Raw genomic sequence first — 26,873 nt, 5'->3', positions numbered from 1 at the left:
AAAACAGACACATAGATCAATGGAACAGAATAGAGAGCCCAGAAATGGACCCTCAATTCTATGGTCAACTAATCTTCAACAAAGCAGGAAAGAATGTCCAATGGAAAAAAGACAGTCTCTTCAACAAATGGTGTTGGGAAAACTAGACAGCCACATGCAGAAGAAAGAAACTGGACCATTTCCTTATACCACACACAAAAATAGACTCCAAATGGTTGAAAGACCTAAATGTGAGACAGGAGTCCATCAAAATCCTAAAGGAGAACACAGGCAACAACCTCTTCGACCTCAGCCGCAGCAACTTCTTCCTAGAAACATCGCAAAGGCAAGGGAAGCAAGGGCAAAATTGAACTATTGGGACTTCATCAAGATAAAAAACTTTTGCACAGCAAAGGAAACAGTCAACAAAACCAAAAGACAACCAACAGAATGGGAGAAGATATTTGCAAATGACACTTTAAATTCTAAGGGAAAGTTATTTCTAACCAAAAACTCTACCTTCAGCTATACTTTAATCAAAAGTAAAGGTAGAATTAAAATGTTCTCAACATGTACAATCTCCAGAAATTTTATCTTGTATGCAGCCATTTGTTTAAAAAAAAAAAATCCTAGAAGATGTGCTCCATCAAGACAAAGAAATAGACCAAGAAAGAGGAAGACAAAATCTAAGAAACAAGAAATTTAATTCAGGAGGAAATAAAGAAAAAAAATTCCCAGCAATGACTGCCAAGAATATCAGTTAGGGTCCTTGGCCTAGAAAGCAATGAATCCTGATTGGCATAGGAGGATAGTGGGCTCCAGGAAAGACAGAGAGAGAGAAGGAGGGAAGGAAGGAAGAAAGGAAGAAAGGAAGGAAGGAAGGAAGGAAGGAAGGAAGGAAGGAAGGAAGGAAAGGAAGAAAGGATGGAAGGAAGGAAAGATGAAAGGAAGGAAGGGAGAAAGGAACCTAGACATTATGTGTTCAAAGGCATGAATTTTATTGAAAGCTATTTTATAGTACTGTGAAAAAGTTTGGGGCTAAAATAGCCATGGGGACCTAGATAACAAACCAAATGACATAATAAAAACTTGTGAAAAGAGGAGAAATGTAATCATAGTATAATACAAATTTAAGCTATAAACACTGATGTATTAGAAAAGCATGATATAGGGATGCCTGGGTGGCTCAGTCAGTTAAGCATCTGCCCCCGGCTGAGGTCATGATCCCAGGGTCCTGGAATCCAGTTCCACATCAGTCTCCTTGCTCAGTGGGGAGCCTGCTTCTCCCTCTCCCTGCTGTTCCCCCTGCTTGTGTGCTCACTCTTTCTCTGACAAATTAAAAAAAAAAAATCTTAAAAAAAAAAAGCATGATATAACTATAATGGGAGAATAGGAGGAAAAACAGGTGTATGCATTGACAGTAGGGCTGAGGAGGCATTGTAAAAGAGAAAATCCTAAACTTTCAGAGAAGGAAACTAATAGATAATATCTAAAATTAAAAACAAAAATACAGAACTATCAATAAAGTATAGTATTAGAAATTGGGATGTAAATGCCAGATTAAACAGCTAAAAATCATTGAAAATAAAAGTTTGCTTGAAGAGAATGAGAAGAGGACAGGGGTGCCCTTCTATTTGTTTGCTTGTTTGTTTGTCTTTAAGCTTGTAGTACTGTTTGGATTTTAAATTTAAGCACAAGTATTACTTTGAGAATATAATTAAATTTTTAAAAATTAAAAAATAAGGAGTTTGGGTGATGTCATATACATGCAGTACTCTAAACAACAATAAATTGAAACATATGAGAATCAAGTTACATTTTCTTTAATGAAATTAAACATTAACTATTTAATTTATTCCTTGCCATCTTTATGCACTACTAATATACTTTGCAATTTTCACTACATGCAAAAATAAATTTCACCCAATATCAGGTAACACTTCCATAAATTTTGAATTGACTGGGTGTCAAACTACCTAGGATACTAAAGTATTCTGGTACGTCCTGTTCTGATTATTATTACTACATAATGAGTCATCCCAAAACACAGCAGCTTAAAGTAATGGTAATAATAATATTATCCCTCTCGTTTTGGGGGTTCTTGCTTGAGGCCTTTCATGGAGTCACATTCAGATGACCAGGGTTGCTGAAGTTAGAGTAATCTCAAAGGCTCCCTCACACATACGTGTGGCTGTTGATGCTGGCTGTTGATGGGGCCCCAAATGAGGCTGTCAGCCAAGATGCCAACTCATAGTTTTCCCAGGTAGTCGGGCTTCCTCACAGCATGGCAGTTGGCTTTTAAAGATGAACATCCCAGTGGACAGGCAGAAACTTTATCATTTTTAATGACCTAGCCTCAGAAATCACAGAGCATTATTTCCTTAATAGTCCCAATCACCCCAAAATCCAAAGGAAAGGAAAATAGATCCCCACTTCTCAACCAGAGGAGTGTCAGTGTCACATGGTAAGAAAAGAATGTGGGAAAGGGGATTTTTTTTTTTTTGCACCTGCTTGTGTTCCCTCTCCCGCTGTAACTCTCCCTATCAAATAAATAAATAAAATCATTAAAAAAAAAAAGGATATACAATCTACCATAGGTCTCTTTGTTCCTATATAGAAAAATCTACATTCACATAATGTCAAATAACCAGTAACTATCTTCAAAAGGAGATATGCTTACACCAGCAGATTTTTACCTGGGACATATATGCTTTGTAGGGGGAAGGAGATGAAATAATTTTCAGGAAGTAATTTTCAGATCCCAAGTTTCACATGCACTCTTTCCAAAATTTGACTGCCTGAGAATATTCGTGCCAGTTGTTCTTTTAAAAAAGAGAGGCATCTTATGACGGTACATTGACCCTGAATGTAAAAATCTCCAGAGTTGCAAACAATAGGACAATTCAAAATATCGGTGTTGGTATTAAGAAAGTAAATGACTAATAACTGAGTCATAAAATCTGGAATCGGTTTCGATTCTTTGCCTTTAACAAAACTGAAAGAAGAGCTAATTAAGATGACAGCTGGTAGATCATTAAAAATAATTTTTGATGATAGATAACTGTGATTTTGGCATATAACTTGGAAGGAATTCAAATATTTGAGTGACATTGCTAAAACAAAACTCTTTCCATTCTCATCTACTTATTTATGGGAATATGTTGTCTCAGGTTTTACATCCATAAAAACAAAAATAGAATAGATTGATGCTGAGCTTTGTCTCATTCTAGCAATAAGTAATATGCATTCACAGATACATACATTTATTGAACAAAAAATAGCCCAACCATTAGAATAATGGATACATTTTTAATAAATTTTATCTTTATGTTTATCTAAATGTATAATTATGTTGTTTAGGTTAATTTTGTATTGACTCGTGTAATGAAAAATCAATTCAGAAGAAATTTTAACACTTGGGAGTTGTATAGTCACAAATTTTTAATTACTTTTCAATCTACGTATTTGTTTTTATGGCAGGAAGAAGTGATCACTAAAAGATTTTCAGGCAGAAAGAAATGTATTAGACTAGGATAAAATTTTATTGGAAAAGTGCTATAGAAATAGGAGTTCAGAGAAAAATAAATGAAGAATTTCTGACTATTAAAATGAGTTTGTTCATGTATTTTTATATGGCTTATGGCAGCAATCAAATGGATACATTTCAAAGACTAATGAAATTTTTATGTTAATGTTCACAATTTTCTGTAAACTATATATTTTACAACTAGTTAAGCTTATGATGAGAAATTTTAGAGGTCAACAAAAATTTGTGAGGTGGGATATGTTTCAAAATTGACTTGAGACCATCAATTTAGAATCTTAAAATACCCTCCAAAACAATATGATATCTGAACCTAATTTAACAGCAAGTATTTTGCATAGTTATTTTTGTTGTTAGCTGAAAGAAGGAGCCTCTGAACATTTTCATATCCTGTTCAACTATACAGTTGTTTTTATTGTACATTGTGTACCTAACTGTGAGGCAAGTCCATAGCACAACAAGAGAAGAAAATCTTGTTTTATTAAACCTGGCAAAAAATTGGTATGGTTGAACTTTATTATCATGTCAAAGACTAATTAATTAGAGCTGAGATTTCTGGTTTTACCTAGAACTTTTTTTTTTTTACATACATGAAAGAACATACCTAGGATTAAAAATCTACATTGTTACATTTTTGAAGAGTATAGAGCATATTGAAATACAGAAGTAAATGCTTGCTCATTTCCTTTGAAGATTATTGGTGATATGTACCGAATATACGATGTGGAAATCCAGATATGTACTCCTTGCTCTTTTTTCAGTGCTTCAGTGCCCACCAATAGCAAGTTTGAAATAATCTTAATGGTATCATATATCCCAAGGCTCATCATGGTGCCTGGCACAGGATAGATGTTCAATATCTGTTTGTTGAATTATCGAGTAAATGAAAGAACTGGGATTCATTCATTTAATGAGATGGTCAGCAAGCCTTTTCCAGTTTCAGAAGTTTTTTATTGAAGTGCAAATTTACATTTGAGTTATATCATCTGAGTAGTGGTTCCCAAAAGTCAGCCCATAATCTGACTGCATCAGTATCACCGAGAGGATGTGTTATAAATTTAATTTCCTGTACCCCCACCCCATGTTACTAAATTACATCCTGGAGGGGGGGTGAGGTCTGGGATTCTTCATTTTCTTTTTTAAAGATTTTATTTATTTATTTGACAGAGAGACACAGCGAGAGAGGGAACACAAGCAGGGGGAGTGGGAGGGGCGGGGGAAGCAGGCTTCCTGCAGAGCAGGGAGCCCGATGCGGGGCTCGATCCCAGGACCCCGGAATCATGACCCTAGCCGAAGGCAGATGCTTAACGACTGAGCCACCCAGGTGCCCCAGGGATTCTTCATTTTTAATAGGCTCCCCAGTTGATTGTCATACATATAATTGACAGGACTCAGGAGAATCAGTTTTGGAAACAAGAAAAAACAGGGTAGATTCATTCAGAGAATGAGAAGGCAGGAAACTGCACGCAGTTTCAGGGGGGAAAATAGTCTGGCCAGGGGCACCTGTGCCAGAAATGAAACAATGCCAAACATTTGTCATGTGCTCAAGATTCAAATTTGAGGGAGAGGGTGTCGGCTCTATCTTGGGTCATATTGGCATCCCATTTAGGGTGGGGTCGGTCAGGGCCATGATTAGGAAGTAGTTCCACTAGGCTGCATCTGATACAGAAGAGGGTTTCTCATAAACATAAATCAAAATGCTGCTGGAAATCAGAAAAGTTGTTTAGGCAGGCAAAAGAATTTACAAATACAAGACTGTACACAATGGGATGGGATGTCTCCTAAAGTAACATGTCAACAGAGAGCCAAATACGAGATTATTACTCAATCTGAACATTATAGAAAGAAATTCCTATTATCAAGAACAATCAGATAACCTGGAAATTTTTCTCCCATTCTGAGTCTGTGGCTCTGTATTACTAACTGAATTCCAAAATCACCCAGTTCAGTTTTTAAAAATCAGTCAAACACTGTTTAGGATTCTTTAGAAAAACTAAATAATTGACTACATTTGTAACTTTTTTGATGCTATGTATTTTAAATTGTGTCTAATGACAGAATACTAGGTAAAGGACGCCCGGGTGGCTCAGTCGTTAAGCGTCTGCCTTCAGCTCAGGTCATGATCCCGGGGTCCTGGGATCGAGGCCCACGTCGGGCTCCCTGCTCTGTGGGAAGCCTGCTTCTCCCTCTCCCACTCCCCCTGCTTGTGGACTCTGAAAAACAAACTGAGGGTTCTAGAGGGTAGGGGGGTGGGAGGATGGGTTAGCCTGGTGATGGGTATTGAGGAGGGCACGTTCTGCATGGAGCACTGGGTGTTATATGCAAACGATGAATCATGGAACACTACATCTAAAACTAATGATGTAATGTATGGGGATTAACATAACAATAAAAAAGAGAATATGTAAAAAAAAAAATACTAGGTAAAGTCTATCATAGGGAAGGGTAATCAATAATCATCTGCTCGGCTCCTGGCCCCTTTAGCCATCCTGACCCCTTCCACTCATCATGTGCCCACTGTTCTAAGGGATAACCTCAATCATCTTATACCCTAGCATTGTCAAATGAAGAAATTGTCAAGGAACCACCTGTTCATTCCCAATAGCTTTTGCTTTTTTTCCATCTTATTTTGTGGTTAAAAATTTTTTGGCCTAGGGGCGCCTGGGTGGCTCAGATGGTTGGGCGTCTCCCTTTGGCTTCAGTCATGATCTCCAGGTCCTGGGATTGAGCCCCACATCGGGCTCCCTGCTCAGTGGGGAGTCTGCCTTTCCCTTTTCCTCTGCCTCTCCCCACTGCTCTTACTCTCTCTCTATCTCTCTGTCTCAAATGAATAAATAAAATTCTTTAAAAAGTAATTTTTTTTTTCTGGCCTAGGGGTGCCTGGGTGGCTCAGTCAGTTAAGGGTCTGACTCTTGGTCTCAGCTCAGATCTTGATCTCAGGGTCATGAGTTCAAGCCCAGCTTGGGCTCCACACGGGGCCTATAAACAAACAAAAACAAACATTTTTGGCCTAATTTTTGGTTGTGCAAATCTAAAGTTCTTTCCTTCCTCTGACCTCTACAGATTTAAAGTTCATATTTGCCAATTTCTTTGGCTCACAGAATCCTCATAGTCTTGAATAAGAATTACTTACTTCTCATCATTCTGGAACCTAATTAATAACTCCCTTTCTCCAGCTTTGTCCACATTGGTTGGATCCCCATAGAAGCAGGGAAGCTGAGCTATGTTCATAAATCTGTTATATAGCTGAATATAAGGATGCTCACTGGTTACCCAGGAAGTAAACATTGACAAAATATCCAAATAATTAAATAACTACACACCCACATCATTTTTCAGGGATTTAAATGTATATGGTTCAGCTTTTCTGACTCATGTCATTATTCTTTCAGTGATAGAATGGACATGGTACACTGCTCTGTGAAGAATACCTCATTGCCTTTCACAGTTCCCTTAATTTCATAGTGTTGCCTAAAAATATCTTTTCACTAGAAGAGCCTAGAAGAACAGCACTCCAGAGAGTTGTGTTTTCCATTACATTGATCTTAGTCAGTAGACTCCAATGCGTGATTGAGTTGCATGCTGCTAATAAATTAACAAACATTATATCTGTTCTCACCTGCATTTTAGTCTTTCATCTGGGTGCTGACTGATATTTAATGTTAAGCTAATACACGAGTTGCTTTTTCTCTCTTTGGGTTGTTTTGGATCATTTATTTTCTTTAATACATTTACCAATGACCAATCTGCTCAAAAATACACACATACTGATGATCTATGTAACATATCCAGGAAAATAAATTTATTTCTATCAAGAAAAATATTATATATGCAACTAATGAATACTTGAACACTACATCAAAAAATAATGATGTACTATATGTTAGCTAACTGAACATAATAATAAAAAAAGAAAAATATTATATATGCAGTGACTCAATTCTTAGATTATGAAAACCAACTTTCTTGGCACTATAATCAGATAGTGGTTGACAGCTTTTATTGGTGCCCAAAAGGAGTCAAATGTAAGACAGGCCTGTTATAAAAGTTCACTGGCTATTCGCCTAAACCCTATTCACACAGTGGGGTGATACTGGTTAAAGCAAATTTTAAAAAAAGATAAAAGGTAAATCTTATGCCGTAAGATTAACTCCTAAATGCAGTTTGGTTCTGATGCAGGCTGGCTTGGTCCAAAGACCCAGAGGGGTCCTACAGGATGAGCCAAGAGGGTTCTTGGCTTTGCGCAGGATAAAAATCAAACTCGAGCTGAGAGGAAGTGGGAGCAGAGTTTATTGAAGATGTAGAGAGATTGCAGATACAGACAAAGCATGTGGAAGATTTGGAAAGGAGAGTAGAGTGAATCTCATCTTTGCTTGGTGTCTGGGGTTTTTATTGAGGATGGTACATCCTCAATAAATCTCAGGCATCCAGGAACTGGACAAAATGAGGACAAGTGCTCAGGTGTTCTCCATAAGTCATTCATGCCCTGGAGCCAAGGGTCTTGGCATCAAGGTGTCTGGAGTCAGTGGTCTTAGAAAACGTGCATGACAACCTCATCTCGTCACTCCTTAGATATTAACTATTATGCTGGAAGACTCCAAAGAAATCATTAACTCCTTGACCTTTACAAAGAGGAAATACATTAAGGCATGTGTAAAGGGGAGGTGCAGGTCCTAGCAAGAAGAGAGGCAGCAAAAAAGCCGTCCTTGATGGGGACTCTTCAGTTCCCTATCTCCATTCCACGTACTAAATTTTTACCTGATAATTTTGAGAATTGCTGATGTTTTAATGCTGAAGTATACATACTCAATATACGGATAATCCTCACCTGGCAAGAATATAGTTCCTGACTAATAGTTGAAGGATAATCGGAAAACCTATAGCTAGATGCAAAAGGTAATCAGGACAGAAGCACTGCCAAAGGACACTGTATTGGTTAGGGTTCTTCAGAGAAACTAAATCAAGAGGAGACTGAGATGTATTATAAGGAATAGGCTCACATGATTATGGAGGCTAAGAAGGCCCACCATTTGCAGTCTGCAAACTGGAGACCCAGGAAAACCGGTGGTATAAGCTTCAACACGATTCTAAAGGCCTGAGAACCAGGAGTGCTGATGGTGTAAGTCTCAGCCCAAGGGCCAGAGAGGGTGGATGTGTCAGCTCTAACAGTTAAACAGAGAGAAAATTCGCCCTTTTTTCATCATTTTTTCTTTTTCTTTTTTTAATTTTATTTTATTATGTTACGTTAGTCACCATACATTACATCATTCGTTTCTGATGTAGTGTTCCATGATTCATTGTTTGCGTATAACACCCAGTGCTCCACGCAGTACGTGCCCTCTTTTGTTCTACTCAGGCCCTCGGCAAGATTGGATGATGCCCACCCATATTAGGGATGGCAACCTGCTTTACTCCGCCTCCAATTCAAATGCTAATCTATTCCAGACACACCCAGGATCAATGTTTAACCAGATAGCTGAGCATACAGCAGCCCAGACAAAATTAACCATCACAGGCACTGATCTGATTTGAAGTCCTGGCTGTAACACTATGCATGACCTTGAGCCTAGTTTTCTTTTTCTTTTTTTTTAAAGATTTTTATTTATTTGAGAGAGAGAGAGAGAATGAGAGAGATAGAGAGAGAGCATGGGGGGGAGGGTCAGAGGGAGAAGCAGGCTTCCCGCTGAGCAGGGAGCCCGATGCGGGACTCGATCCCAGGACCCTGGGTTCATGACCTGAGCCGAAGGCAGACGCCCAACCGACTGAGCCACCCAGGCACCCGAGCCTAGTTTTCTTCATCCGAAAAATGAAAATAATAACACCTCCCTCCTAAGAGGATGGGGAGAGTAAAGAGAAATAGAATAGATGTAAACATGGGGTGAAATTTTTAAAGTGGCCTAGAAATATAAGGTACTATTATTTCTGTTTCCTGTTAGTGCCACACTGTAAGCTATTAAGATACAGTAACAGGCTTGGAAAGCAGAAATTTAAGACAAATCCTTTGTCAAGTGGATCTGTTGGAGGAGACAATATAAATAAGCTTGACAAGTCATTTTAAGCTTTTGGATACAGTGGTAGGTAAAATATTACAAAAGGTATAAAAGGAAAACCTTTGCCAGAGAAGCTGTGCTAAAACTGACACACAGCCTAGGAGATCCATTGAATAGGAATGCATATAGATAGGCCAACACAGCAGTACCTGGACTGTTATGCAAGCAAACTGTCTCAAAAATGCAAACAACCAATTGGAGTCACTATCTCAACATCAGTACATGTGAAGGTAGTGGAGTGCTGGTCCTCGAGCATCTACATGCTTGCCATATCTCTGTGCATACCCAGTTAGACAGAGAATGTACTGCAAAAATAGAAGAAGCAATTGCTTACATCAGTAGTAGAAACAAATGTCCAGAGAGAAGGAAAGAATTAGTGATGGAAGTAAGCACACAGAATAGCTCCTGCGTGAAAAGCTGTTTGGACTTAGGCTTCCCGAAGTCCCAGACCTGTCACTCTCCTAGCTACTGTCACTCCTTAGACCAAAGCTGTCAGGTTTGAATAATAGAAAACCTTCTGTAGCTTCCTCCGGATACTGAGTTCACAGAGAGGGAGGCAATTGAACTATCCCACCATAGTCCTGGTTCTTTCTTCTCTGACAGATCCAACTTCTACTGAAAGTGACCTTCCAGCGATAAGAAATGAGAGTTGGAAAAAAAAAAAAATTGTCACAGCTTTAAACTAAGAATCTGATAAAAAGTTAAATAAGGTAAATGATACAATTTGAGTAAAAATGATTTCCCCCAAACCATCATCTTCTCCCAAGCTTTCTTAAGTTGATTAAGATTCTACCAGTGTTCCGTCAGTCACTTAAGCTCAAGCTCAGTCACCCTTGCTGCTTCTACATGCACAATTTATTAATTGTCAAATTTTATTATTTACAGGCACACACTATAGCAGCATCTCTTGTCTCTTTCTTTTTAGCCCCTCTGTTAATATTGTAGTTTATTTTCATATTGTTTTATGAAATCACTAAAACAGGGTTCCAACTGGCCTCCCTCCTCATGTCTTTCTCTCGCTCTAATCTATGCAACACTACCAGGGCAGCTCTCCTGCTCACACCACTCTCCAACTGAAAATCCTTCAGTGGCTCACCGCTGCAGAGAAAATTAAGCTTAAATTTCCTATGCTAAGGATTAGGAGTCTGAAAATACCAAGCACTGGAGAGGTTATGAAGCAACAAGAACTCACATTCTGCTGCTGGAAGTGTATGGACAGAACTGTTTTGGAAAGTTGATTCTCAGAATCTGCTAGAGTTAACCACATGGATATCCTATAACCTCCAAATTCCACTTAAACAGTCACTTTGATAAGTAGACAGTGTATTCATACACTGGAGTACTTATAAAACAATGAAAATGAATGAACTATACATACATTCAACAGCATGCACAAATTTCATAACAATATTGAATGAAGTTAGACACAAAATAATTTATGCTATCTAATGACATCATATAAAATTCAGAAACGGATGGGGCACCTGGATGGCTCAGTCTGTTAAGTGTCTGACTCTTGATTTCAGCTCAAATCATGATCTGGGAGCTGTGAGATTGAGCCCCATTGGGCTCCCTGCTCAGCAGGGAGTCTGCTTGAGATTCTCCCTCTCCCTCTGCCCCTCCCCCCTGCATTCATTCTCTCTCTCCCTCTCTCTCTCTCTCCAAAATTAGTAAATAAATAAATCTTTTAAAAAAAGGCTTCAAAACTAGGCAGCACTAATCCATGGTGCTAGAAGTCAATGTACTTTCCTTTAGGGAGAAAGAAAGGTGTCACATTGTTTCTTTCCCTACATCCCAATCCTCATGTCTTCATCCACTTCCCTACCTTTCCATTCTCTATCTTCTTCCTCTGTTCCCTTACTTTTCAGAGGTCAATACCGACACAGAAACAACAAGATGTGGGGGGTGGGGGGAGTAGGAATTTATTATAAGAAACTGGCTTATGTGATTATGGATGCTAACAAGATCTGAGGGTGGCAAACTGGAGACCCAGGAGAGCTGATGGTTTAGTCCCCGCCCAAAAGTTGGCAGGCTCAAGACCCAATAAGAGCAAAATTCATAACTGATGTAGAAATTGATATCAGAAGTTGGGTATTAGAAGTGACAAATCCCAGAATGAAGAAGTGATTGTCTCTAGATAGGTAGGTAGTGGGAAACTGAGAATCCCTCATGGACACAGCAATAGGATCAAGGATGTGTATGTAACTTAACCCAAGTTATTGACATGTGAGGAGATAGAGCTGGGGCTTCTGGGGAGAAATTTTGAGACTTCAAATAGATTTCATAGTTTAAAAATATAATATGTGAACCACAAAAAGAAAGTCCGGCTGAGATGGAAACAGCCTAAGGGAAGTATAGCCAAGAGATTGCTCCTAATAATTTTTGCAGCTTGAGAAAAAGTGTATCAGTCTGAGTCCAGTCAGGAGATAGAAACTATGTAGAAACATAAACATAATACTATAAAGGAGTATTAAACTGTGATAAGAGAGACTATAAAATATAAGGAAATTTTGTATGGTACTCTAGGGCTGAGGAAGAATACCCTAGGAAGGACAAACTTGGAAGGAGACCCCCTCATCAGTGCTGGTTTCAGACCACCTTGGAGAAGGTATAGTTTAGCTCCACCATTGGACAGCACAGAAATTAAATTGGTTTCCCAGACCTGAGCTGTTCTGCAGTTGCTGGGCAATCAGGAAGCAACCTTGTGGAGTGCAGGGTGGTGAGCAGGCAGTCAGCAACCTGCAGAGGGTAGAAACCTTCTGGATGGCTGGCAAAACATGCATGTCTTTCAGAGGGAGGAGAAGCTGGCTTGGTGGGGACCCTCTAGGGCACAGACACTTTGCACAGGGACTTGAAAAGGGAAGTGGGGTACTGGTGCAGACAGGGAGACTCTGGAGTGCTAATCTATGTCCAGAGTGCAGCACAGTGGTAACTGCCAGCCTGCGAGGTTGCCAAAGGACCACGTTCTGGGGCGCAACTTCACCAGATGTCCATACAACCACACTACTGGCCCATCAAGCAGCAGCCAGACAAGGCAGGAGAGCCCTTTCCTCCTCCGAGGTCCATCCAGCACCCTCTACTAAGAATGCTTAACATAAAAGTTTCCCTTCAAAGGAGAAACATTAAAAGGGATTGTCTGTTACCATAGAACATATATTGAAGGGTGAATTCGGAGCCTCGAGGCAAGAAACTGATAAATGGCACACAAGCTATAAGTACCAGCCATGAGAACCAATAAATTCCCTTCTGGTTTTAGACATTTGCTGCTGGATTTTCTAAATGTTGCAATTGAAAGATCGCTAACTGATAGAGGACACAGCCCTCATACCATCTGTAACTAAGCAGGTTTCTCATTGAGCATTGCACGCTTTCCTGCCAGCCTTTCTGCCACATTTCCCATCCAAAATCTTTCTGTCCAGGTCTCATATATTTCTTTTTTGTTAGAATCCTATTTATTACTTCAAAGAGCTAATGTTTCAGTTCAAGTCCAAAGTCAGGAAAAGACTGATGTCCCATCTCAGTAGTCAGGCAGGAGGTGTTCCCACTTATTCATGGAGGGTCATCCATTTTTCCTTCATATGGGCCTTCAACTGATCAGATAAGACTCACCCCCACTAGGGAGAGCTATCTGCTTTACTCAGTCTACTGATGGAAACGTTAATCTCATCCAAAAATACCATCACAGATACAACCAGAATAAAGTCTGACCAAGTATCTGAGGCATGGCTCACTCAGACACATAAAATGAACCATCACAATTGCCTTGCCGGCTCTTCACCCTTATTTCTGGCAAAAAGTACTCTATTGATCCTTGAGAGAATTTACTTACCTTTATTCTCAAATATATGATTTGTATGGGATTGAACACGGTCCCCTAAAACTCTAAGGATCTTAAAACTATCCAGATATCCTGTTTGACCACAGTGCTTGGTACAGAGATGGACAAGTAGCACAAACTTAAGGGGATAATAATAATAATAACTAACATAACAAATACTATTGTTTTTAACCATTACAATAACTCACTGGTACATATGCTCCTGGAGAAGAGAAGCTTTGACTTTCAACTGGAATTAGTAGAGATGTGACAAACTAGAATTGCCTTATCTATTATGCTCACAAGGAAAGTCAGCCTGAGAATAGAAGCAACCCAGAGGGGGTTCTTGATGATTTGAGCTCTAAATTAAGTGGCATGTGAAGCCAAGGCTCACCTGTGGAGTTTTCAGTTAAGAGTTGGAGATTTTTTGTTTTGATTTAAGCTGGTTTGAGTTGGATTTAGGTCACTTGCAACAGCAAAAATTTGGGGGCTATCAAATCTACCTGGTTGTTCTAGAATTCTCCATTGGCAATAAAACATGGCCCAAGGAGGAATGATTTATTTTCAGTAAGAAAAAATATCTAATTAAGCAACCATAATAGTCATAGACTAGGTAAAAAGATGATTGCTTTTGGTGTTTAAAAAAAAAAAAAAGGAAAACAAACAGAACTATCAGGGAGTGGAATTAAGGAAGTAAAAAATTTACTCAATACTCTTGGTGCTTAAAGCAATGACTTTATGGAGTAGACTCCCCAAGAAATTTATAAAAGCTCCCCATTAGACAATACTGTCCCTTTAAAAAGTTTGATTTTTAAGATTTAGGCTAATACATCTTTCTTTTTCAAGCATCTAGTGATTTCTCCTAAGCTCCTCAGTAGTCTTGTCTATATAATGGTAAAGCTGTTCATTTTTATGTATTTATAAGTGGTTCCTAGTCCTAGGGTTTTATAACCACAAAGTTTATTATTAAAAAGTTTTAGTTCACTTCAAATACTTTCTGTTCTATTTGGAGAAAGTATCTAGGGGAAAATTCATGTAAGAAGAGTAAATCCAATTTAACAGAAAACATGAAACATTGTTGATGAAGTGCTTTATGTGTGTGTGTTTAGCCCAAAGGAAGCATGGGACTGGCTCTGGGAGTGGGAGGTAGAGTGAAAAGATGCAGTATCTCCTCCTTTGCTTGCTTGTGTTGGATAAATGGATCATTTTATTGTCAGGCTGGTTGAGACTGAATATCAGCATTATACAGGATGGTCCCAAAGGTATGCAGTTCACGGGATGCTATTCTAGTTTCTCTTGCTTGATGCCATTGAAAGAGCTCACATTCCATAAGATAAAAGTCAGATGAATTGAAGGCCAGTAACTACCTAGTTTTATAGCAGTAGTTTAAGTTCAAACTCCTCATGAGTTTATGTGTGTTTCTATGGAAAGACTGCATCTAAAACAACACTGTAACAGATGAAATTTCCAGAGAAAGCAAACAAAATTTACCTGTGAATTGCTGTACTAAATGGTGGAGTTTTTTTTTCTTCTTTCAATAACAATAGCATAACAGTCTTTTAGAATGTGTGAACACTCTGAGCCCTGACAGTGGATGGAATTTTTAATTTGAAATATCAGAAATGCAGTCTATGTTCATTTAGAAAATTTTGGCTGGGTTACATATAAGAAACATTCATCCATTCATTCCATAAAAATATATTGATTATCTATTATGTGCTAGGAAACCATGATTCCTGTCTTCCTAAATCTGTCTAGCATATGAGAAAATTTTGTTGCTCTAAAAATCTGTGATTATCATGTGTTAAATGGGCACCACACTTCAAGACAGATGTAATAAGAATTATAATTTTGGGGGCGCCTGGGTGGCTTAGTCCGTTAAACATCTGCCTTCGTCTCAGGTCATGATCTCAGGGTCCTGGGATCAGGCCCCACATGGGGCTCTCTGCTCAGCAGGGAGCCTGCTTCTCCCTCTGCCTGCCACTCCCCCTGCTTGTGCTCTTTCTCTCTCTCTCTGTCAAATTAATAAAATCTTTTTAAAAAGAATAATAATTTTTATATAATATAATATAGTATAGTATATAATCTTTGTATGTTATATATATATATGAAGTATCAGTAATGGTAATATTCAATACATTTACCAATTCACACAACACAGGCTCCAACAAACCAAAATGCAAATAGAATAACATCAATTTTGTAAGGAATCTGTGGAGTACAGAATCTCAGTCATTATGTCCACTTACTTGTATGTGTGGTTTGCAAGTTCCACTGTGCCAGGGGCAGGACTTTAAAATGCAACCTGTCCCTTACCTCTCACTATAAGTAAAATGAGGGCTAAAAAAAGATCATAATATTGGCAATTAGAAATTGATCACAAATACATATTTATTGCATGCATATCATGTGTTAGAAATTGCTTGACATTTGATCAAGACAAGTCAAACTGCAGACTGCTAAAGAGTAAATGTGAAATAAGAAAGATTCAGCAGGGGGTACACTGAGAGATTATTGATTGTGGGAGCAGCAAGGCTGAAGAAAATGTTGATAGGATGAAGAAGATTTTTCCATGTTTTAGGCTGAGGAGAAAGTTGTGGGAAGAGATAGATTGAAAAAGCAAGTGAGAAAGGACATAATTGTTACAGCAAGAACTTGCAAGAGGTAGAAGGCTTGGGGTATGTAGGTGAAGGACAGGAGGAATCATGACTGTGGAAGGAAGGAAGATAAATATGGGTGAGAACTGTAAACCAATTCAGAGGTAAAGAAGAAGTAAAATAAGTCTCAGGCAGATGACAGGAATTTGGAAGGAAAGGAAGGGGATGATCCAGGGGAAAGAATAAGTGAACTTCAAAGAGATGGTCTGAAGCAAGTTTTTCACAGCTATAACAGCTATTTCCTCTGTGAAATAGTCAAGGTAATCTGCTAAGGGGAAATAGTGCAGCATTAAGTGCAAAACTTAAAAAGACCGGTAAGAAATGACCAGCATGGGGAATGGGCAAGAGTATGTAAAGATTTGTTAGAGGATATTAAGACCCCAACAAAGATTGGAAATCATGAATGTATAAGGCAGGCAATCAACATGGCTGTGTGATTTGCTCCAGTATTATTTAATGCCTGGTGTTAAGATCAGAACAAACAGATGGTTAGGTTATTCTAGAATTGAGGCTTAGGATAATGGAATGAAAAGAAGGTCATGAGAGTGTTGGGCTGGTGAGAGAGAGGTTTAACTGAATACGATGAGTTGTAGGTTGGTTTGAATAAGGAAAGAAAGCCAAAGGCTTATTGATCAAGAACATACAAAGCTGGCAAAGTAGAAGAATCAATGAGAGTAAAGAGCAGCTGCTCCCCGACATAAAACCTCTTTAGGGCTATTCTGCAGCCTTTATCTGGCAGAAAAAGTTCAATTTACTTCTTATAACAAGGCTTTCCATAATCTTACTTGCCTAGCAAGTGCATTTCTCATTCCTTCCCACAAACGCCCACAGGCATTCCACATGTCCTGGTAACCGAATAACTATGTTGCTTCCTGCCTTCATGGCACGGCTGTTTTTCCTGAAGAGCTCCTCTTCTAAATCCCCACTCACCTGACGAATTTCCGAATTTCTCAGCCTTTGAGACTCATCTCAAGCATCTCTTCCTTTTTAAAGTCTCCTGTGGTAATCTGTCTGTATTTAAAAAAAAAAAAAAAATGGCTGCTGAATTTTTATCCCATCCCTGTAACACTCATGCCATTACTTCCGCAAAAGGCCCTTGATTTTGGGCGGGCCAATGAGATGCTATAGAATTGGCACTGTGCCAGTTCCAGTGTAACCAACTACCATACTGTAAGGAAGTTCAGGCTATTGTGCCTAAAGTAGCTCATGTGGAAAGAAAGGCCACAGGGAGGGAGCATTGGCATATAGGACCTATACCCAGACATGTGAGTAAAACCTTCTTGGCTCTTCCTACCAATCCCAACCACTAGTTGAACGTAGGTGGAGCCCAATCAACCCACAGAATTGTGAGAATTAATAAATCATTGCTATTTTAAGCCTCTACGTTTAGGAGTTTAGTTATGCAATTAGAGATAAATAATATATCTCCCATTTCCAACTCAAGTACAACTGCTCAAACTTTCCATCATATCACACTACTGTTCCTATAATATACCTCTAGCATTTTACTTATTACACTGAGATTGCAAAAAACGTTTATATATCTGCTCCCTTCCTATTAAGTGAAATTCTTGAGATTAAGGACAATGTCTCAGTGCTAAGATCTGTAGATACAGATACAGATATAAATGGAGATAGATAGAAACATATATATATATGTAAATACATATATATTCAAAGATATATATATCTATATCTCCTAAATCCTAGCACACAACATATGATAGGTACTCAATAACTGAGTGATGTGAACTAAGTTGAATCTGAATTGAGTTAGTGGGAAGAAGAGAGGAGGACATTATGCTCAGTCATTGGAATTTCATGGTTAAATATTTCACATGCAGAGCAGTTCCCAGAACAATAGGGAAACATGTTGGAGGTGAAGTTAGCTCAAGCACAGTCTAGAAACTGAGGTGAGAGTGGGCACATCCATCATCATCAAAGATGTGGATTCATGGTCTAGTTTGATGACGGGAATTTGTGTGGAGTAGAAAATGGTGACCCTGAGTGGGAAGAGATTGTGAACTTCAGAAAAGAGACTAAGAGTGACAGTTTTTCACAGTTGTAAGAATGCTCTTAATGCAGTAATGAACAATTAAGAAGATGATGATCCAAACTTCTTTCTAATGTATGCTCAAGGGAGAAAACTAAATCTCTACCTCATAGACTTGTGTGGAAGTTTTATTATGCTGGTTTCCCTTTAAGCCATTTGAATGCTCCTTCTCAGTCTCCTTCCCCTGACTCTTTTTGTTCCAACACCACTGTAAGCTTTCTGCTCAATCCTCTTCCCTATGCCTACTCTTCGGGCCATCGAGTTACTCTTATGGCTTCAACCATCACTTATTCAAATCTGAACTTTCTGACTCCACATCTTTCATGAGCTTCAGGACAGTTATTTACAATCCTCTTAGGAATATTTCCACTGTTTGGTCATTTAAACTCAAGATGTTAAAGGTCAAACTTATTATCTTCTATGCAAAACTTTTTTTAAAAAGATTTATTTATTTATTTTTGAGAGAGGGAGCGCGTGCGTGTTCATGCGTGAGAGCATACGTGGTGGGGGCAGAGGGAGAGGGAAAATCTCACACAGACTTCCAGCTGAGTGTGGAGCCTGATGTGGGGCTCGATCTCACGACCCTGAGATCATGACCTGAGCCAAAATCAAGGGCCTGACGCTTAACCGACTGAGCCAGTCCAGATGCCCCATAACTTTTTTGCTTGTATTTCCCAGCCCAGTAAATGGTGTCGCTGCCCACTTAGTACAGAAAGAAACAGCACAGTGATTAAGAGCTTGGGTTCTGGAATTAGTCGAACAGAATGTGCGCAAACCTGGTTTTCATAAGTTACTACCTATGTGGTAACCTTCTCAAATTACTTAAATTTTCCAAACTTTGGTTTTTCTCCTCTGTTACAATCTTCAAAAGCTTGTGAAGAGGATTAAATAAGTACCTGCCCAAGCCCTCAAAACTAATCATGCCAACTAGACCTCTTGCAGCCATCCACTTTTCCCTTTCCCTTGGCACCTGTCTCTCCCAAGCAACTGACCCCCAAGTTCAGTCAGTTTCTAAAATACATCTTAATATCTACCTTTGTCCATCATCCCTTCCACTGCACCAAAAAATACTTCAACCCGTCTATGATTAACCTAGTTGTTGATAGCTTTTCAAAAATATAAATCAGATGATATCCTTGTCTTCACTTTCACATTTTTTTCAATTATGCCCTATTTCCTACAAAAGTAATGCCAAACTCTTTAGAGTCTGATATTTGTAGTCTTTCTTGAATTAACTTTCCAAGTCTGACTCTATATCACTCCCCACCATTCCTTACATTTCACACACTCACTCTCCAAACATACTTCTTCTGCCTTCATATCTGGTTTCTCTCCTAGATCCTCAGCCCCCACTTCTCCTTTGAGAATTCCTGCTCCAGCTCAAATGTGACTTCCTGTCTGTTGTTTTTGAAAAACTCCCAAGTGACATAGATTTCTCCCTCGTCATTTTCTCCACATGACTGAATACAAACCTGTCATAGCCTTTATCACACTATAATACAGTCATTAAATTATTTGTCTACCTTCCCAGCTATCCTCTGAGTTCCTCCTCAGAGGCAGAAAGAGTGAAATATTTATTCTCGCTTTACCAGTCTCTAGCATAATTCCTGGAATATACCAGTTATGTGAGATGCTCAATGAATATCTGTCGAGAGAATGAATGAATGAATGAATGAATGGATGAAGAAACTATGTTCATTTCATTCACAACCTGAATGGTGCTTGCTATATCTTATTTTATTATTAATTAAATTCAAATCCTTCAGATATATATATATATATAATATATGTATAATCTTTAAAAGGAGGCATTAATTTGAAATAGATGATCTCACAGTCTCTCTCCCAGCTCCAAAATTCTATAATCCTATTGTAAGCTAACCTAATGCTTTTCTCCAGGCATGTAGGATTAGAATCTTGTCTGGGACAGATAAATTTGTAGAATAGGATCTAGTGGGTTGTTTAGGGTATATTTCCAATTAATTCTATCATGTTAACTTTAATAAATTATATTTTGTGAAGTTTATACTTTTCAATTAAGCAAAATTGAATTATGTGCAATTATGTGCAGTTAATTTTTCAAACTGGTAACATGGTGATGAAAGTGTTTTTTTCCTAAAACCTTGTCAGTTTGAGTGACATGTGAGTACCCAGCACTAAGCATCTGTTAGGGAAATCTTACTATTCTGTGTCTGTCACTAGAAAATTAGAACAAACGTTGCAAGACCTACACACTTAAAATGTTATGATGTGTTTTTAAAACTGCTTTCCACAGAAGGTCCTTTATTTTATTAGAAAATTATAAGCAAACAAGCCTTGTTTAATGGCTTTCAAAGTATAAGCACATTTCATGTCAAAATTGTATCACATTCAACTGCTTACTTGTGTGAGAAATCTGTCAAGCCCTGGTGCCCAAGAAAATAGGGTACCATGGCAGAAGATTTCTTGCTGAAGGATATAATGTATGCTCAATTAAACCAATAGAGCGTGTGTAATGGTCTGATTCCATTGTAGGAAGAACTGTCAGCTTTCTGTTCTGGGATCAGAATTTTTTTAATGCCTGGACTTTTGGTGAATTCCATGTGACAAGTGATGCAATCTTAAGTTTGTAACTCAGGAAAAGTTGGGTTCTTTTTTCTTCTCATTTTCATGTCCAAAAATTCTTGGAAATTTTACCTTCTCTTCTTAATATCCTCTGTCCCTGCTCCCTTTCCACACCTCTTAGTTGCTAAATATTTTAACTAGCAAAGAACCAACCATGAAATGCTAAAAGTATAGCCAGTTTTTCTTAGGGATCAGTTGTTGGTTGTGGTGTTATTTTATTTGAGAGTAATTCCCAAGTGCTTTATTGCTTCAAACATATATATTTTTTAAAAAAGTCTTTATATGCTTCAAAATGAATGAGATGTTAACAAAATGTGGTGTAAAAATCCCAGAGCACCCCAATGTCCCTTTTATATTCTGTGCTATTTGACAAGTTTATAACATCTCTGTCTCTCTAAGCCAACAGAGCTCACATGCAGAACTTTTCCAAAAAAAGATGACAATAAATATATAAAACATAAGATACATATTTTTCTACATATTCTTTAAAAAGATGACTTCTCAACGTGACAAAATGATATTGGGTGTTACTAAACTGCCATCTACTGTGCTTGTTCACCCAGTACACAATATCATCATTTACAGGCTTGCCTTTTTCAATGAATACAAGATTTCTTTTCTCCAGCTGCTTCTTAACATTCTTTCTTTCCCTTGTTCTAGCCATGTGTACTCCTCAAGACCAAGAAAAAAACTGTTTCAACTAATTATACTCCTACCAAAGCCTTTCACATCATTTAAGGCATAGATTGATTATTCACAGTGCCATGAAGACGTGTCAGTTTGAGACAAGAAGAGGTTTAGAGAGGTTTACACTTTGCAGAGTGCCACCTGTCTCCAAAGGGCACATTCATTAAAAAGCTCCAGGTGCAAGTTGTGGGAGCAAAACAGCATAATGAAGTCCTTTGCCTCCTTGTGCACCCTTTGATTAATAACATTCTCCTTCAGTTCTAGCAGATTGTGCACCATGTTCACTGCAAGAAACTTGAAATACCAGCCTACTTTTCTATCTTTCTCTGAATAGAGTAAACCGCCATTTATCTGTGACCTGAATCAAACAAATATACAAAAATGGGGTATTCCTGGCACAATCTTCTTTAATAAGAAAGAACAGCTAATAAGCCCACTGAATGGTCTGATATTTATTCAATAAACAACATATAGTATGTGTCACTGATCAAATTTTACCTAATCCTCTCTGTCCTATAACCACACACGTAGAAATCCAATTGATATTTATACCAATAACCTTAAGGCATTGTAAAATTCTGAGTTGTCTCCTGAATCATAAAAATGGAAAACTGGCATTTATGAAATACCTACTATTTACTAGACATTTTCACTGGAACTATCACATTTTATCCACATACCAGCCTGGTGAGGTAGATATCTTTATCCTCATTTTTACCATTGGAAGTGATTGAGGCTTAGAGCAATAATAAGAGCTAATATTCATTGCCTGCTTGCTATTTTTCTGGCATTGTGTTTATTACTATAGAGGCATTTCCTCAATTAATCCTCAGAACTACATTATCAAGCAGATACTATCATTATTTTCATTTTATCAGAGATTACTCAGAGAAGTTAAGTCACTTGCCCAAGATCGCACAAATAATATGTTGTAGTGCTAAGATCTGAACCCAGGCGAACTGGTTTCAATGCCTCTACCATTAACCCCAACATTACACTACTTAAGAGCCTATGAGTGCACTTTAATGTTAAATGAGTTATATCATTATTTTGTTTTTTTTAAGTGGGTAATACAGGTTTGGAACACATGGTAACTTTTAATTAATCTAACTATATCCCAATAATAGCTATTAACACTTGCTCTGTATTATGCATTTACTGTCAAGCACTTATTTAATATTGACAACAACAGTCCGATGTATTTTGATGTAGCACTTTGACTGAGGTTACACAGCGAGCCCACAGAAGAGCAGGAATTCTAGTTCCCAAAGCCCATGATCTTAACCACTACTCTAAACTGTGGAACAACTTAAAGCAGTCCTTCCTCGCTCATTGCAAATGTTAGCGACGTGCCTTAACTAGGATAGCATTCATCGCAGTCTAACAGTTGGTTGCATACCGAGTAATACAATTACACACATTTGGTAGGGAATAGGAAGGAATCAGGCCTGTGAAATTTCCCATTGGTCAGGCTTGTGCAGAGTTTCAGTGATGGCAAAAACAAAACTCCTCTCTTCGCTTGTTCTACAAATATTGAACACTAACTGCACTCCAGGTGCTGAGATGGAAGAAATAAATAAGACTTGTCTCCTACCTATGAGGAATTGGGATGAAAAAAACAAATAGGTAATTACAACATAAAGGGACAATTTCTAAAATGGAGCTCTCCCTCCTAAGCCAAAGCCAAAGCTGCAAAACACTGTCTTACTTGGTCACATAGCCCCAAAAGAGGTCACAGGGTACAGCTGGCAAAAGAAAAGGAAGACAGAAAGGCATGCCTCCACACTGCTTAGGATAAAATGGTTAAAGATATTGTTATAATAGTAGTAATCTTATTTAATCTTTCAATAATGTTTATGCGTGAACCAGAGGCAGAAGTTCTAAATAGCTTTATGATATGGATTTTCTTTGTTCCTCATCTGATTTGTATCTCTAGAACTACTCTTTCCTGGACGGCTTGTCAGCTCCTGACCTCAGGTCTTCCATACCAAATTCCAGCTATGATATTAGTCAGAATTCTTAGTTGCAAGTGGCAGAAACCCAGCACAACCTAGCTTAAGCACAAAGAGAATGTGTTGACTTGGTTATGGAGGAAGTCCAGCGGATAGACATCGCTTCAGACAGGACAAAATTCTGGGATTCAAATGCTATATTCAGAATTCACTCTCTCTTCCCCTCCCTTACTTCTCCTCTCTCTCTCTCTCTCTCTAATTCTCTCCATCCATCAGCTCTTATTGTGTCTGCTTGACTTGTTTTTTTGTGGGTGGACTCTCTCTCAATGTGTCTCACATCCACATTTACCAGTTTAGGAACCCCAGTGGAGAGAGAATGTTCTTCACCCAATGTTCCTAAATGAATCCTAGGGAACATTCTGGTTGGTCTTTTCTGGTTCACATATTCCTCTTCTTCAACCAAGTACCAAGGCCAGTGGAGCTAACACACAGGACTGGATTATCAAATCAGACTCACAAAAATCAGAGATAGTTCCTAGCATCAAGCTTTACTAAGAATTTCAAGAGTACAGGAAATCAAGAGACAAAGACAAAGCAGAGAAAGTTCTGGGACATTTTTGCAAGGTCCTTTCTATCCACCAGCCCAGAACAATAGATGAAGTTTCTGTGTGAGGTTTTGCAGATTATCACCTCACAGAATAGGGGGCATGTTATTTATGAACCATGTTCATGTTATACCTCCAAGAGTTGTGCAGCTTATATGACATGGTCCCAGGGAGCCATGTCCCAGAAATCAATAGATTCCACGTTTATTGACTGAAAGCAATTTTTACGAAGGGAGATCCTGCTAAGGGCATTCTGTAGACAAAGCCTCCTCCTCCTGTCTAAAATCATTATTCTATTTGCCTCACGTCCAGTTGACAAGATTAGACCATACCACTTTTCTTCTTTTCTTTCCCCTAGTGGTGTCCCTCTAATAAAGGAAGTGAATGGATCACAGGCTGGCTGCTTTGCTCCTTTCTCCCTTTCAAGAGCCTGGGTATTCCAATTGGACAGCTTGGGACAAGAATCCCAACCTGTCCTTGGGGTTAAGGGGAGCACCATGATTGACAGTCCCCTCAGAAGCACTAGGAGGTAACAGGAAAGTACTCTGGACATATATGAACTTTGACTACTCTTGTCTCCTATACTACTTCTGTCTAGACAAGAGACTCTTAAGAGTTCTAGTGACACTGCAACTTTTCTTTTTCCTAAACATTATGTATCTCTCTCTAGTTTCTAGCTGTGAAAAACTTTCCAGTTATGTCTTGTGATTCATGGAATACAGGCAAGACAATAAGCTGTGACAGCAGAAAGTGGGGATAACTAGGCCAAAGAAATGTTTAATAAGGCCTCACAAGGAAAGTTTAATTAGAGAAAGAATACCCCATTTCTCCCTCCAATTCTCGTCATGTCCTTACACAATTTGCCCACAGAAATTCTGACATAGCAACTGAATTTTTTTAACCTAAGGCAGGGAATACAAACAACTATTCTACTGATCTAATAATCCAGCAGGTACTTTTTGTTTGGCCAAAACGGTATCTATTTTTAGGTTGAATTTGAAGGTCTCTGAATAGCCTATTACAATCTCCCTCATTGCCCAACGTCTTACATAGGCCTGCATCATTCATTCCGGCAACTGTCTGGCCCTGTCAACATTTGAGGTTTTCCGCCATGTTTAAGGGCTTGATGATTTCTGCTAAGCTGAAAGTTCTTTTAAAAGAATGTGTACTTTGGGGTGCCTGGATGGCTCAGTCAGTTTAGCATCCAACTCTCGATTTCAAGCTCAAGTCATGATCTTGGGAGGGCTCCAGGCTTGCAGAATCTGCTTGAGACTCCCTCTCCCCCCGCTGGTGCACTCTCTCTCTCAAATAAATAAATAAATAAAATCTTAAAAAAAGATAAAAGAATGCGTACTTTAAATTGATTTTAGTTATTTACATCAGTGTGAATGAGTTTCTCAAATGTTTTTCATTGGACAGAAAACTAGGAAAAAAAAAAAAGTTTTGACTAAGTTGGTAAGACTGAAGAACAAAACAGGACCAAGAGTGCAGTGAGCAGCTGTCTACCCCCAAAATTTAAGGAGACACTCACTCTCAGATGTCACCTCCAGGCCCAGCAGCTGTGAGACTACCTCTTTAAGTTTTACACCCCACGTGCCTGGCTTGCTCCTTCTTGTCCTAGCACAGAAAGGTCAAGTTTAACCAGATTTGGTTTCTTTACTTGCAATGAACTATCCCTGATGGATTTCCTTTCCCCACTTGTGAACTGGGAGAGTTGTTCCACCCAGGGATGCCCACAATATTCTCTAATTATGCCTATACTACACTTACAACACTTTGTTCTCTCTCTTTACACATCCGTATTGGCCAGCACTCTGTGAGCATCAGGCCGTGACACTGTCCTCTTTGTTGCTGTAATATCTAGCCCTGTCCCCTTGAGTGAGTGAGAGAATGAGTGAATGAATGTGCTCTTAACATTAAGCAGCCCATTCCTCCTGTGGCATGAACACCTGTGAAGTCCCATGTCAGCTAAAATATTTTATCTTTGCCATGGATTGATGGCAAATTTCAATACATGTTTATTCTAACTATGACGTGATCTTCCCATAAATTTGCATGGAATTTCAGTATTGTTCACTTTTTTTTTTTAAACATGTGTTCAAAAAAAGCACTGCACTAGATTTGCAAGTGACACCTTATACATGCTTTGCCTTTCAGTCTCCAGCAGGGCCAGCCTCCTTGACCCAGTTAGACTTCTCCACTCCCACATGGCTAGTAAATACAATAATTAATTTATAAAGAACTCTGAAACACCAGCTGGCAAAAATTCCCTATTAATGGTTTGCACAGAACGAAAGGAGAATTTAAGTCGTAGGGGATTTGTGAAGTGTGCAGGGTGTGTGTGTGTGTGTATGTATACCCACATTTAACCCACTGAATTTCTAAGAATGTCAAATTGTAAGTGTACTAAGTAAACGATGTTTAATAACTCGTCACTGAATTGTAGATAAAGAGATCTGTGTGACAAATTACTCCCAGAGATGTATTTTTGGGGTACATGAGACTTGAAGGTCTATGAATATTCACACACGTCCAGAGCACTATGATAAACTATGTTGTTCTTTAAGGACTGTTGAGAAGAAGAAGGAGGACGGTCAGTTTGAAGATTTCTCAGGGCTTTAAGATGGAGACAACGGTACTGGACCTCTCTTGGAGTATTTGCCTATTGCAGAGCCATGGTGGGCAGAATGTCAAGATGGCGCCCAAGATTCTTCCTCCTGGCATACATGTATTATACTCCCCCTGTGAACGCAGGCAGGACCTGTGAATATGATGGGATGCCACTCCTTTGATCCGGTTATGTTATATAGCAAAGGTGATGGATTCATTTCTCCAGTGATCGTATTACATTCTATAAGACTACAGTAGTGGGAGTGGTAACCATAGCAAGTAATAATAGTACTGATGGTAGCAGCCGCAGCAGCA

At 38.7% G+C, this 26,873-nt stretch overlaps 1 long non-coding RNA gene across 3 annotated transcripts in view; it reads right to left on the bottom strand.

Moving 5' to 3' along the window:
• Positions 1-6: 6 nt before the first annotated feature.
• The window catches only part of LOC145721292 (uncharacterized), a 433,843-nt gene continuing 406,976 nt past the window's right edge, over positions 7-26,873 (bottom strand). Inside the window, exons 2-4 of one of the 3 annotated variants that reach the window (XR_014144918.1) lie at positions 16,978-17,058; positions 15,640-15,730; positions 7-308 (exon numbers count right to left, since the gene is read on the bottom strand). This is a non-coding gene — a long non-coding RNA (uncharacterized LOC145721292). The remainder of the gene's footprint in view (positions 309-15,639; positions 15,731-16,977; positions 17,059-26,873) is intronic. The other 2 variants (XR_014144917.1, XR_014144916.1) reach the window with 2 other exon arrangements.

This window comes from Leptonychotes weddellii, chromosome 4 (genome assembly GCF_054177405.1).
Source record: "Leptonychotes weddellii isolate Sample4059 chromosome 4, ASM5417740v2, whole genome shotgun sequence".
NCBI lineage: Eukaryota > Metazoa > Chordata > Mammalia > Carnivora > Phocidae > Leptonychotes > Leptonychotes weddellii.
Note: the sequence above shows the minus strand (reverse complement) of the source record. Positions and strands in the feature narration are given on the sequence as shown.